This window comes from Macaca nemestrina, chromosome 17 (assembly GCF_043159975.1).
Source record: "Macaca nemestrina isolate mMacNem1 chromosome 17, mMacNem.hap1, whole genome shotgun sequence".
In the NCBI taxonomy this organism is placed as follows: Eukaryota; Metazoa; Chordata; class Mammalia; order Primates; family Cercopithecidae; genus Macaca; species Macaca nemestrina.
The window spans coordinates 21,148,305-21,160,631 of record NC_092141.1 but is presented as its reverse complement, the minus strand read 5'-3'; the positions used below and the strand labels follow the sequence as shown (position 1 = coordinate 21,160,631).

Here is a 12,327-nt window from a genome sequence, read left to right as displayed (position 1 = left end):
TTTCATTATTGTTTCTGGGTGCCAAGCCTCAGCACGACGTCACACTGCTTCCTGAGAAATAAAGGCACCCGGTGACACCACAGGCTGCCGGATTCACCACCGGGCCATTCGTATTGCTGGGGCTCCCAAATTTCCTAGTGGCAACTGGGAGCCACAGGAGGGGAGGGCCAAGGACACCCAGGCTCCCTTGGGCTAGGGGCATTACAGCGATCCCACCTACACCCACCTCCAGAGGGACTAGGGCGTGGCAAGGGGGTCACAGGTGTGATCCCAGCCCCTCCCTCCAGGCAGTGAGGAGCCCCACTCCGGGGTTCCATGCACAGGCAGGAACACTGGCATGGGATGGGGTATGGCAGGTCCTCCCGACGCCCCGTTCAGGCGTCTGTGAAGCGAGGCTGCTGCTCCCCATCCTTGGGTGAGCCGTAGAGACCCAGGAGGATGAGAGAGGGCTGGCCCGTGGCCAGGGCATCCCACCCACTCCCTGAGAGCTTCTCCGCCGGGAAGGATAAGGTCAGGAAACACCCTCCCTGCAGGAGCCGGCAGCTGCCGGAAATGGAACTACAACAAGAGGTTTTAACTTGAAAAGCCACTACACCTCTAAAACAAAGGAGACGCCAAGCAAAACGATGGCAGCGGGGGTGCCATCTTCACGGCCAGGACTAGTGGCCTCAGTGGGAGGAGTGGAAGGTAGGGACCCAGCGCACACGGACTCTGCCAAGGGGGCGACCCACCAGCACGACCCTCTGGGGGCACAGCGGTGACACCTCAAAACCACAAAGGCACAGCCCCTCAAGCGAACAGGCCATTTCCAGAACTTTCTCTTGGACAGCCGGGGCAGGAGGACCTCTGTGTCCAGGTACTCCAGCAGCATTACATCACTGACAGCTGAGGGTGGGAGGGAAACCTAATAGTGAGCGAATCATGAGGCAGATTGACTAAGCAGAAATTCAGACTCCTGCGGGAAATACCAGTTAGATGTTCAAACCAGTTGTTCACGGATATAACAATACAAGGTGTCATCTCCCACACCCTCCGACAGGGGAAGGACCATTCAGAGCTCCACTTCCCAGGTGAGGAAATTGAGACACAGGGCAGCTGGGAAATGGGAAACCCGCCCGAGGATGCACTGCTGGTAGCTGATCCCAAAACACCTCACCCCAGCGCTCGATGTCTCCAAAGTATGGTTCTAAAACAGAGCACGTGTCCTTTTTTTTTTTTTTTTTTTGACGGAGTCTCGCTCTGTCACCTGAACTGGAGTGCAGCGGTGCGATCTCGGCTCACTGCAAGTTCTGCCTCCTGGATTCACACCATTCTCCTGCCTCAGCCTCCCAAGTAGCTGGGACTACAGGCGCTCGCCACCATGCCTGGCTAATTTTTTTTTTATTTTTAGTAGAGATGGGGTTTCACCGTGTTAGCCAGGATGATCTCGATCTCCTGAACTCGTGATCTGCCCGCCTTGGCCTCCCAAAGTGAAGAGCACGTTTCTTAAAAGAGAAAAAGGATGCAGGGTGGCGTATCTGTGTTGGCCATGAGTAGTGGCTGAATGGTGCCCTCCCCAAAGACATGTCCACACAGAACCTGTGAATATGACCTTATTTGGATGAAAAGAGCCTTTGCAAATATAGAGTTTGGATATGAGATCATCCTGTGTTATGGTGGACCCTGAATCCAATGACAAGCATCCTTAGAAGTAGAGGTCCTGGTGCGGTGGCTCACACCTGTAATTCCAGCACTTTCGGAGGCTGATGCAGGAGCACTGCTTGAACCCAGGAGTTTAAGACCAGCGTGGGCAACACAGTGAGACTCAGTCTCTACAAAAAAAAAAAAGAAAAAATTAAAAATTTGGCCGGGCGCGGTGGCTCACACCTGTAATCCCAGCACTTTGGGAGGCCAAGGCAGGTGGATCACAAGGTCAAGAGATCGAGACTATCCTGGCCAACATGGTGAAACCCCATCTCTACTAAAAATACAAAAATTAGCTGGGCGTGGTGGTGCGCACCTGTAGTCCCAGCTACTCAGGAGACTGAGGCAGGAGAATCTCTTGAACCCAGGAGGCAGAGGTTGCAGTGAACCGAGATCATACCACTGCACTCCAGACTGGCGACAGAGGGAGACTCCATATCAAAAAAAAATAATAATAATAGTTTAAAAAAATAAAATAAAATAAAAATGTGCCAGGCATAGTGGTGCACATCTGTAGTCCCAGCTACTTGGGAGCCTAAGGCAGGAGGATCACTTGAGCCTGGGAGGTCCAGGCTGCAGTGAGCCATGGTTGACAGAGCGAGACTGTCTCAAAACAGTAAGAGCAAGAGAGAAGAGAGGGAGAGAAAGCACAGGGAGAGGAGACCATGTGAAGACAAGAGGCAGAGACTGGAGTGATGCCCACAAGCTGAGGAATGCCTGGACTGCCAGGAGCCCCCAGAAGCTGGGGGAGAGCCCCAGAACGGCTTCTCCCTCAGAGGCTCCGTGAGGAACCAGTCCTGCAGACACCGGTTTCAGACATCTGGCCTCTAGAACAGATGCTGCATTTGTACTGTTTTAGGCCACCCAGTCTGTTATGGTGGCAGCAGCAGGAAACCGACACAGGGTCTCACTGGCTTGCCGCCCTCTGATCCCTGCCTCTGCTTTCTTTACTGGACTTGGTTGGTGGTGCTGCCAGACTCCCACCCCAGTGCTCCTTCCACATCTCAGATGCAATGATAGGCGTGTGGGTTTGCCCAACCCACTTTCTCTAGTGTTCTCATTTCACAGGGGAGGACACTGAGGCTCCCAGGGGCTCCTGCTCCTCACCCACTGTCCTCCTAGTCTCCTCTCTATTAACTGCCTTTGATCTGGGGCATCCCCACCCAGCGGCAGCGGGTCCTAAGGCCACCAAGAGCCTGGTCATGGGCCCTGGAGCTGCAGTCAGGGCATCTGCCGTGGGATGGAGGCCAGGACCCATGGGTGGCCTGGAGGCTGTGCTGGCAGGACCCAGGCCAGCCTCCATCCCACAGAGGAGGAGGGCAGCAGGGTCTCCTCTGTTACACAACCCCCAGGGAGGGCCTCAGCCACTCCACGGTTGCCTCCTAGGGCACCGCCTCCAGTGGTCTTCAAGGCTCCCAGGGCCTGGGGAGGGACCTGGCTGCTCCGGCTGGGCAGGTGCTGCTGACAGCTTGCAGCCCAGCAGGCCGAGGCGATGGCAGGGCTGAGCCTCCGGCCACACGGCAGAGTGGGGATCAGGGAGGCCAGGAAGCTGCCCTGTCCTGCCTGCAGTGCCCAAGCCCAGAGGGGAGGAGAGAACAGATGCCCAGACACGAGAGTGGACTGGCTCCCCATTTCACAAACAGGGAAACTGAGGCTCATAAAAGAAGGGCGTCAGGTTTATCTGATCCCCACAGACACTGAGACAGCTACTGAGAGTGACCACAGACTGGTCACTCTCCCAATCAGTGTATCAGATCGTTTCTAATAAGGGGCCCCGGTAGAGCAAGGCGGGACCATCCTGCTGCGTCTCAGGCCAGGTTCCAAGGAACCACAAGGAGGGGACAGACAGTGAGATGCGGAAGCTTGGAGACAGGTCAAAGTGACATTCCCCACACAGAGGCCTGCCCCAGCCTGAAGACAGTGAAGAAGCAAGTGGCCCCGTTTCCAGGAGGTCAGGGCTAAGGGAACAAGAGAGGCAAGGACCTCAGCGGGACCAGCGGTGAGCACTTCCCCTCCGAGCTCCAGCGTGTCTACTCCGCCCTGAGTGGGAGCCGGTTTGCCCGGAGGTCCCGAAGCCCTAGGGGGCTTGACTGCAGCAGGGGCTGGGCTGCGACTCCCAAGCCCCCCAGACCCTCTGAGCTCTGGGGATAGAGGCAGGGGATCTGGATTATCCCGACTCCCAGAGGGATCTGAGGGAGGAGACACCCAGGCGAGGACTCGGATACCTCTCCTGGTACTTAAAGCACCAATCCTGCAATTCCAGGATCTCCGTCTCAACGCCGCTAAAATGACAACGAAAAGAACCCATGACTCACGGACTTCGGTGGCTCTGTGCATTCAGATGCCACAAAGATCCTACGGTCCCAAGACTGAGTCCTCAACCCACGCCCAGGAAGACAGGATGAGACCCCTGGGTCCAGTGGGCACGGGCACCACACAGCAGCACGCATGGTGCAGGGGACACCATGACATGTATGCAATGATCCCACATGAATAAAAAAACAAAGGCAACTTAGATGTTAGCACATTTCTATGCCTCTATTTACATATTCACGTCTGCATAAGCACTGAGAAACCCAGAAGGCTCTCTAATGATGGTCACCGCAAGGACATGAAGCTTTGGGGGTGGGGGAGGCAGGGGGTGAGAAGGAGAAATTCACTTTTCCCCTTGCAACCGTTTATCACTTTACTGTGAGCACATAACACTCTTATAATTAAAAACTGTCATATTCAACAAAATACGACAATGTCTGTGATGGCTCATGTGTTTCTTGTCTATTTCATCCTGCCCCACCCACTGAGATGTCAGTCCCCCAGGGCAGGGGTCTTGTGCAGGCCACATCCCCAGCCACCTGCTGAGCTCAGGAATGAGGCCAAACTCCTGCATCCTCAAAGCCCACCACGCAAATACCTGACCTCTAGGACCTCTGGGATTCTCTGGGAAGGATGGAGGGGATGGAAAGAAAGGGACACCCAGGGGACAGGCTGGGGGTGGCTTGTGAATGGGGATCCCCAGGGCCAAACAGGTGGCTATGACCCCTGAGTTTGCCCCTTCCAGGCCCTATTTCTACAAGACCCAAGACTGTCAGAAGCCCTACTTTTGAGCATCCCCAACCTGCCCCAGATCCCAGCACCCCTGAAAGCCCCAGGTCTCCATCTGCCTCTGCCCTCCCTGTGATCAGGCCAGAACCCGCCCCCTCTGGCCACGCCAAGCTCCCCTGGGCCTTCCCTGGCCTCGGTAGCCCCCAGGCCTGAATGGAAGCCTGACTTGGCCTGGAACCAGAAACCCCGAGGCAGAGGGTCGGGGCGGGGGCGGCTCGGCTGCTGCCACACAGAACGCCAGCTGCTGGCAGCGATTTATTTTTGCTTTAAGTGCTGGAGAATTGCAGGCCTGGAGCCGCCAGCTCGGGCCCGGCTGCAGCTGGAGCAAGTGGGGCGGGCAGGGGCAAGGGCACGCCTCCGGCCACCAGGCCACCCCATCCCCCTTGACCTCTCCTGCCCCCGGCCTTTCAGCCTCTCTATCATACACATCCCAGTCTCCACACACTCCCTTCTCCCCGGCCCTCCCCTGTCAAGTCCCCAAACAGCTGCCTGGAGGCTTCAGGGACAGAGGGTCTGTGGCCTCAAGGCTGCGCCCCAGCCTTCCTCTGGGAACTGTGTGACCTCAGGCTGTGGGGACCCTCTCCGGCCTCAGGCTGCCCACTGGGGTGGAAGCAGGGAGGGCTGCGAAGTATCCCTGCCGCCAATCCCCATGTTACCTGGTTTCCCTTTCTGCCCCCACTCCCCAAGTGAGCCTCAGGAGACAATTCCCCACGTCCGCACACCTGGCCACACACCTGGCCAACCGGGCACACCTGGCTGAGGCCCAGGACCAGAACCTGTCTGCTCCCCACAAAAGGGGCCGCCAGCCCTGTCTTTTCTGAAGCAACGTGGACATTCAGAGGAGGAGGGACAGGCTGTGCTCAGGCAACCAGAAGGCATTCCAGTCTCTATAGTTGCAGAGGTGATCACTGCTGGTCACTAAAGCCGCTAGAGTTGATCATTGCAAATCGCAAACATTTTTAAACATTTTAAAACCTGGGTGTCCTGTTCAAAAAAAAAAAAAAGCCTGGAAAGGAGAGATGAAATGCACTGACATGAAACTCAATGACCATTGGGAGTTTGGAATGCTTAACTGGGCAAGAAACAGAGTCACTGTCCCCTCCCTGCCAGCCCCACCCCCTCAGTCGCCCTCCACACATGTGTGCTGAAGGCAGGAGAAAGGATTCAGCCATCAGCTGAGATATGAGAGGCCCCACAGCCCAGGCCTCAGTTTGCTGGGATCTGCAATGGGAATGGCTTGTGATCCTGGGAAGGAATGGGGTGGGGACGTCGTGAGCTGAAGCAGGCCAAGTGCTAGGAGACACAGCAGGGCTTGGAGCTTGAAGCAGTGAGGCTACAGATACAAAGCACTCCACCCAGAGCGAGGGCCTGAAGGAAGCCTCATCTCCCTCCCGCTCAGCCAGACAGAGAGATGGCAGGCCAAAGACTCAGAGAAAAGGTCAGAATCCAGCTATGTCTACCGACAAGCGCCACAGTTCTTGGACAGTGACCTCTCTGAGGCTCAGTTTTCTCATCTGCAGAATGGGCTGATAATGCTGGCTACCATTGCTACCAAGCACTCACTGCATGTCAGGCACTAGGCATGGCGGAAGCAGCCAGTTCACTCTCTGTGTTTACTGGGCGCCTGCCATCTCCTGCCTACCGCTTAGGCACTGGGGACACAGCTGTGGTAGAGCAGGTCCAAAAAGAAGAGATCCTATTCCAAGGGAGAGATGGACAGTAAACAAGATCAACAAATAAAACATATTGTGGCAGATAGCATTAAGTTTTACAGAGAAAAAATAAAGCAGGAAAAGGAACATGGGGGAAAGGGAGGCTGCAGTGTCCTACAGGGGAATCAGGGGAGGCCTTGGAAAGAGGGTGGCATCTGGGCAAGACACGAAGGTGGTGAGGGAGGGGCCATGCTGAGATCTGGGGAAGAGCATTCTGGGCAGAGACAGCAGCACATGCAAAGGTCCTGAGGTAGGAGTAGGCCTGATCTGTTGGAAGCACAGCAAGGCAGGCAGAAGGGTGGCCCCGGGGAGGGAGCAAGAGTCCTGGAAGTGAGGCCAGACTGTGCAGGGCCCTGAGGGTCCCAGGGAGGAGTGTGGTGGGAATCAACAGAGGGCCCTGACGCCCAGAGTGCACCAGGCACATAGTAGGTGCTCAAGGAACAATGGCCCAGAGTGGCTCTGGTAGAAGCCTCTACTCCATAAGCTTTATTGTTTGTTCCCTGGCCCCTCTCCAAGCCTGAGTCCTTTAAAGAGGCCTGGGCTGCAGGTGAGGGCAGGAGAGGGAGGCTTTGGCTGCCCAAGCAGGAGGGAAGGCTCAGTCTAGGTGGGTGGGGGTAGTCAGGCAGGATCCAGGAAGCTGTGCCCACCGATCCTAGGACAGCATTAATGGACAGCCAAGGCGAAACTGCTCCCTGGGGCAGCTGAGAAAGGGGCTTCCACTCCTATCTGGCCAAGCAAATGGAACCATGTCCAATGATGCATGGCTGCAGGCTAATTAGAGGGCTGGGCGGGGATCCCCCAAGGTCCCCACAGCCTCATGCTGCCACTTCAGCAGCCAGGCAGGAAGGGGTGAGCGATGGAGCACCAGTGGTGGTGGTGGTGGGGATTGGGGGACTCTGAGGATGCACCAGGAAACAGGAGGCCTGCATCGGGGCCCACTGGCGTCTGGGGCCCACTGCTGCAGCAAATCACTGCCCTGCCCTGGGCCTGCTTCCCCACATGCCCAAGGGCAGGTTGGATGGGGAAATGACGAGCTCCCCAGGCTCTGGCTCCACAAATGCTCACAACGCCTCCTTCCCAGATACCCCTCTCCACACATCCGTTTCTACTGAGACCAGCCCCTCCCCACCCCCAACTCCCAGAGGCACACTCCAAGTCTCACATTCCTGCTGCCCCATCCGGGGCGTTCTCGGGAGCCAGTCCCACTTCACAGATGATCAACTGAGGCCAGGAAGAGCGACGCCATCTTGGGTGCAACACCTGTCTCTCTTGCCCCCCTGAGTCTGTGCAAGAGTCTCCTCTGAGAGAGTGAAATCCTTGAGGGCAGGGGCTGGGTCTCCCCATATGCAATGTCCATTTATTAAGCACTTCTGTATGCCTACTTTGCACAGGGGCCACAGCTAGGCAACAGGGCCTGGGGTCTCCAGCCCCAGAACTCAGCCCCCACAGCTCTCGCCAGCACAGCGAGGCCTCTGTGGCTGGAAGAAGCAGTCCAGACATGGAATCTTCGAGCATTTACTGAGCACCTACTGTGTGCCAGGTGCAAGGAATACAGCTTCACTAGGTGCAAGGAATACAGCTCCCAGGAGCTGGGATGGCACGCAGGCCCCAGGCCCTGTGTGGGACCCGCCTGGTGGTAAGGCAGGGAGAAAGCTAGCCTGACAGTCAAGTGCCCCTGAGCCGCGCGTCTGTGGAATGGGGGAAGGTGCAGTTCTGTCCCTGGGAAAGCACCAGGGCTCTGGGTCTGAGCCCTACAGGCTGGTGCCTCTGGTGCCTCCCTCGGCCTCCAATCCCTGTCTGCACAACAGAAGCTGATGCCACTCTCTGCACTGGCAGGCCATTAGGAAATTAAGTCAGCTGACCCAGGGCTGGGTCCTTGGCCGGTGCCCAGCGGGGACTCTGGTCCTGCCCCGAGCCCAGCACCTCAGAAAACCCACCTGCCTCTGCCAGCCCCCCCCACCCCCAACCCCATGGTGCCTCTGAAGCTCTGGCCAACCTGCACACGGCCCAGTTTCAGGCCGGCTCTCTTTCATCTCCAGCCTTTCCCTGTTGCTGTGTCCCCATCACGCTGCCAGTTCCCGGCACAGCCATCCCGTGGGGCTGAGCCCCTGCCCACTGCACCTTCCATGTGGCTGGCCAAGCCTCCAGCCCTCCTGCTGCCCATGAGCTGCCCCCTCCCTGACTCTCCTCCGTGCCAGCCTGTGGCAGGGCTCCAAGGGCAGGCCCAGGGGAGGGGCAGGTGTGCCCATGTGTCGGTCACAGTAAAGCCCTGGCCAGGGCCCAGCCACAGGCACCAACTGCACCTGTTGGAGGAAGGGCCCTGCCCAGACCTGGGCCTGGGAGCAGGGGTTGAGGGTGGCCACTGGGTGGGCACCGTGTGTACCAGTAGCCTTCTGCCTAGGGACCTGGCGAGGGCCACAGAGGTTGATGACAGTAATGATGCAGTCACTTCCGCCCCAGCTGTATGCCAAGGCCTCCGGGTGCCATGCTTGGTACTGCCAACTGTGGCCCAGAGTACCGGAGGCCTGGCTGGGCAGAGAAAACTGCCCATAGGCAGAACCGGCCCCAGTGCTGCAGAGCTGCAGGTGCTGCTGCTGCTGTTACTACTGTTATCACTGCTGTCATTATTATTTTGCTGTTGCAGGGTCACTCAGTGTTACCTTGTCCTGCTTCAAGGAGACCCAGGGATGGGGACACCATGGCTCTGGGGCAAGAAGGCTGGCGGGGTAAGTCCCTGGCCTAGAGAGAGCTTAGGTGAAGGCATCTGTCCAAACCCAACCTACTGCGTGGCTTTAGGAAATACCCCTCCGTCACTTCCCAGGCATCTCTTCCTTCCAGCACAGTTGAGGCACAATCCTGGAGGGGTCCTCTCCGGGGCAGCCTGGAAACACTATGGGGGTTTGACAGGCTAGCTGCAGGGGGAGTGTCCAGAGATGGACTGACAGCTCCGGTCCTGCCCCTCCCAGAGAAGGCTCCACCCCTTCAGTGCTGGGGATGGGGGGTGTGAGCCATGCCCTCCCCTGGGAGGGGAAAAACGAGGTGATAGAGGACTTGGAGTCCCTACCTACCAGCTCTGGGTCAACAGCCCGCATTTACAGACTGCCTACTGTATGCCCACAAGGGCACTCCAATGGAGAAGAGAGGTGTCCCTGTGGCCCAGCACTCTGGAGCCACCCTCCTTGTCTCCAGGATGCTTGAGTGAGTGCCCTCCCCCCTCACTCCCTGCTCTCTCTCGGGGGGCTTGGCCCCACCAAATGGCAGGCCCAGGGTCCCCCTTCCTAGAGAGGCCAACCTCGGGTCCCCTGTCTGGTCGGGGGTGCCACCAGAGAACTGAGGGGCAGACTTTGCTGAGAAGTCTCTTGGGGGGGGGTCCCAGCGACACTGAAGGGCTCTTCTTAGAATACAAGAGGGATACCCCTCAAAAAGAGAGCAAGCCTGCGGTGGCGCCCAGGGCTGAGTTGCACCTCCCCTCCCTGACCCTCGCCCGCCACAGGGCGGCGGTCCAGGGCGGAGCTGCGCGAGGAGGGGCCGCGGAGGTGCAGCGCAGCGCGAGGGAGGCTGAGGTCCAGCCCCGCGGCCAGGGACCTGCCCTCCTCTGGCATCTCAGAGAGGGCGAAGGCTAGGCCCAAGGCTAACGCCTACCGGGTTCGCACCTTCCAAAGGCGGCTGCCGATTTCAACGGCGTGTGGGTGCCTCGGCGCTCCAGGAGACGGAGCCTGTGAACCAGGGTTTGGGGGCTCAGATGTGGGGGCCAGGAGGTCCCCCAGGGCTTTATTGCAGGGCTCGAACCTGGGTATAGAGGAGCAAAAAAGAAACTAGAAATGGCCACAGGCAGCGCGGCACTCTAAGATGGGAACGCCCCCTGGGAAATGGGGAGGGGGAGGTCCCAGGTGCCGGCGAGTCCAGGCTGTGAAGAGGCAGGAAAACCTCCCAGGACAAGACCGTCCCCAGAGAAACACTTTGACCCCCATTCCGATCACAGGTTTTAAAATATTCACATGACATGAGCACGCTGGATCAAAACCGAGGCACAGACACTCGCTTGGGCCTCAACTCCCATCTGAACCCCCCCAAGAGCGCCCCACCCCAGCTGCCTCTGCCCAAGAGCCCCTGATTCCCGCCCCGCTCCCCCAGAGCACCCGGAGAGGCCATGTGCGCGCAGGGTGGACCCTGGCCCTGAAACCCTGGGAGCTTCTCAGCCAGCGGCCATCCCCTCGGAGATCAAGGCCGACTTCTAAAAGCAAAAGGGAGCCTCGACTTGGCTGACTTGCTGGCATGGAATCATTTCCAGAATATTTTTACTCCATTACAGCACAGGAGGTGAGAAAGAGACACGACTCCAAGGACCCGCAGGTCTCTGACGGGAGGCATTCTCCGGGCGGCTCATATAGCCCGGGCGCCCATCTCCGAGCCCCACCTCGATCGCGGGGTCTCCGGGAAGGTCACGCGTAGGACCCGTGCCGCGCGCCAGAGTGCTTCCGCACGCTCCCTCCCGAGCCCCCTCGTGCAAACCAGCCAGAGGGGAGCCGAGGGCTCCTCAAAGTTTCCTGGAGCGCCCCCCAGGACGAAGGTTAGCCAGGAGCAAAGTTCCTTGTGGTGGTAGCCGGAGACATGGCAGGAAAAGAAAAGCTCGCAGTCAGCATTTCCTCCGATGTCTCACCAAGGGAGGAAAAAAAATGAAAACGAGAGGAAGAAAACACCCTCCCGCTCCACCTTCCCTGTTGCTGCACCACCTCGTGCTCGCTCCGGGCCGGGCTAGAGGCGGGGGGCGGCCTGAGGGGAACTGGGGCCGGGTCCGGGAGGGACCATGCGCCCGCGGCCGCGCACTTACCTCGGTCAGTGGCCCGGGCGCGGCGCGCTCGGCGTCCTCCCAGCTCCGGGCGGCCGTTCCTGGCCCCGGCAGCTGCCGCGCTGGCTGCATCGCCGCCGCTGCCGCCACCGCCTCAGGGCAGCTCCCGGGGGCGCTCCATGCCGAGGGGCACGTCTGTCCGCAAAGCGGATCGCCCTGGTCCAGCCACGGGTCGGGGGCGCGCGCCTGGACGGCGCCCCCGGCCGCTGGGCGCTCGCTCGGGCCGGGGCGGCTGGCGTCGGTCCCTCGGTCCGGCTGTGAGCACTGCCGGCCCACCCCCTCCCCCGCCGGCTGTTATCTGATCTCGGGCAGGGCCCGGCGAGCTCCCCTACGCCTGGGCGCCCGGCACCTCCGCTCAGGCTCCGACCGCGCCAGTCCCCCTCCCCCGGCTACTGTTCCCAGGGAGGCGGCATCAGTGGCGGCGTGGCCCGGAGAAGACGAGGAGCGAGGAATGGAGGGCGAGGAGGCGGCGGGAGGCAGAGGCTCGGCGCGCACCCAGCTCAGCGCCTCGCTCCACCGGAGCTCAGCTCGGCAACTCCTCTAACTCTCCGCGGAAAGCACGCCCGCCCCGCGCCGCGCAGCGCCGCGCCGCCGCTGCACCCGCCTACCATGGCTCTGGCCTGGCCCGGAGCCCCTCCTAGTCCCGGGCCGCCCCCTACACATACACCGCCAGCCACTTGCGCACTGGGACGCGCGCGCGCGCACACACACACACATACACACACACACACACACACACACACACACACACACACACACACACACACACAGAGGCACGTCTTCCCGGGGACATGCGCGCACACACACATACACACACATGTAGGCACGTCCTCCGGGGGACACGCGCGCACGCACAGGTGCATGACGAGCACACACACAGGCATAAACATACAGGATACATGCCCCTATATGCATGATGTTCGCAGGTGCACAGGTGCACACTCGCTAGTGTGCACATGCAGGATGGCATCTGCACGTGTG

The 12,327-nt window shown here is 59.3% G+C and overlaps 1 protein-coding gene across 1 annotated transcript in view; it reads right to left on the bottom strand.

The window, feature by feature from the left end:
• LOC105493309 (potassium inwardly rectifying channel subfamily J member 12) overlaps window positions 1-11,553 on the bottom strand; it is a 42,557-nt gene extending 31,004 nt beyond the window's left edge. The window contains exon 1 of the mRNA XM_011760861.2: window positions 11,329-11,553. The gene's annotated coding sequence lies outside the window, so the exon portion shown is untranslated. The remainder of the gene's footprint in view (window positions 1-11,328) is intronic.
• Between the last annotated feature and the right edge of the window lie 774 nt (window positions 11,554-12,327).